The following is a 1,554-nucleotide window of genomic DNA, read 5'->3' as shown; positions in this document are numbered from 1 at the left end:
AAACTTGATAAGTTACAGATCTTAAATTCAATGTTTTCAGTTACATATGATTTATAAACTTAGAATTTAATTATAAAAATATTAAAAAAAACAAACAAACTTGTTTAGTGTTAACCTATCAAATATGATTTATTATAAGAATTCTTAATATGATGAAATAATAATCATATTAACATAATAATAAATAAACTTAGCACTTGTTCAGTGAACCAAGAACAATTAAAGGTGCCTAATGGATAACGTGTCCAGATATTTTCTATCCTTGATCCCTTGATTGTTTTGTTTTTTTTAGGGGAGGGGGGTGTGGAGGAAAATATAAACCCATATAATGATATTTACCTATCAATTTTTAAAAATTAAAAACTCTGGCAAAATATATTATGTTTCGTATACATTATTTATGGCATTTTATTTCAGCAATTCTGGCAATTTTCGCTATAAATATTGACGTGAAAATGCTCTAGATTTGTGTAAATATATCTTTACTCGCAAAATGGCATGTAATAAATTAATTATATCAAACAGACAAGAAGATAGATTTTCTTATATATCTTCACCGGATAAACTTGACGCTGATAATGTTCTTCCGGGAGGGAGTTTTCGAGGTTAAAATCTTTAATTTACTACCCATAAATAATATTAAAAGGATTATTTGAGTGTCCAATTTGGCAAAAAATAATTCTAACATCCATCGTATCGTTCATATATCACACGAATAACTTTTGGTAACTTTTTTCTTTAAGCAAATTATCAACTCCTCTTTTGAGGAACTTGTTTTCTATTTGGCAATCCAGTAACTTCACTTTATTATCATGATATTTAGAATCCAGATGAATATACACCCAATATCTGTACATAGAAATGACGCCTGATGTTAACTGACTGAAAAAAATTGGCTTATATGAATCATGACAAGCTAAGAATCGTCTATAATCCGTAAGCCGCTTTAAAAAGTGATTGCTGGTTACAGAACTTTTATTAGGCCCTGGGGTCTATTGGACCCCACGTAAACAGTTAAAGGTTAAGAGATAAAAATGATAAATCAGGGGATGGATAGTCGTTATTTTTCTGTATTCAAAGCAGGACATTTAAGCGTCCCACGACAAAATCGTGGGGACACTGTGACGCATGACTAAAAAGTGGGACGGTCCCATCGGAAATGGGACGTTTGGTCACATTAGTTATGGATTAATGTTGTTATTCCAGGGTTACTTGGTCAGGTCCAAACCACTTCTGGTTATCATGTTTACATTTTGTCTTATTCCTAATTTTGTATAGCCCACTACTTTTTGAATCGATGCCAATATATAACATTTTACCTTAAAAATTTCAACATATCGATTCAACTCTCTCCTTTGCTGTTTTTTTTTTTTTTAGTACGAGGGAGCCGAAAGCACTCCGAGTACATTACAGTTTGTATATCGACTTTTATTTATCATTAAAATACACGTTAAGAAGTGTTCTGTCAATGTCTGATGTTTACGAAAAACAAATATCTCAGTTTCATTGTAATAATATAAAGAACTGTGACATCTTCGTGGTATAATCAGTATA

The 1,554-nt window shown here is 31.0% G+C and overlaps 1 protein-coding gene and 1 long non-coding RNA gene across 2 annotated transcripts in view; one reads left to right on the top strand and one right to left on the bottom strand.

Moving 5' to 3' along the window:
* Nucleotides 1-1,554, bottom strand: part of LOC106682566 (uncharacterized) — a 43,414-nt gene that overhangs the window by 28,256 nt on the left and 13,604 nt on the right. The gene's annotated exons all lie outside the window — the stretch shown is intronic.
* LOC106682559 (pickpocket protein 28) overlaps nucleotides 1-1,554 on the top strand; it is a gene marked incomplete in the record, with an annotated part of 21,324 nt that overhangs the window by 16,934 nt on the left and 2,836 nt on the right.

The sequence above is a fragment of the Halyomorpha halys genome, unplaced genomic scaffold (assembly GCF_000696795.3).
Source record: "Halyomorpha halys isolate HHAL.00 unplaced genomic scaffold, Hhal_1.1 Scaffold424.1, whole genome shotgun sequence".
NCBI classification, from domain to species: Eukaryota; Metazoa; Arthropoda; class Insecta; order Hemiptera; family Pentatomidae; genus Halyomorpha; species Halyomorpha halys.
This window is presented reverse-complemented; position numbering and strand designations above follow the sequence as displayed.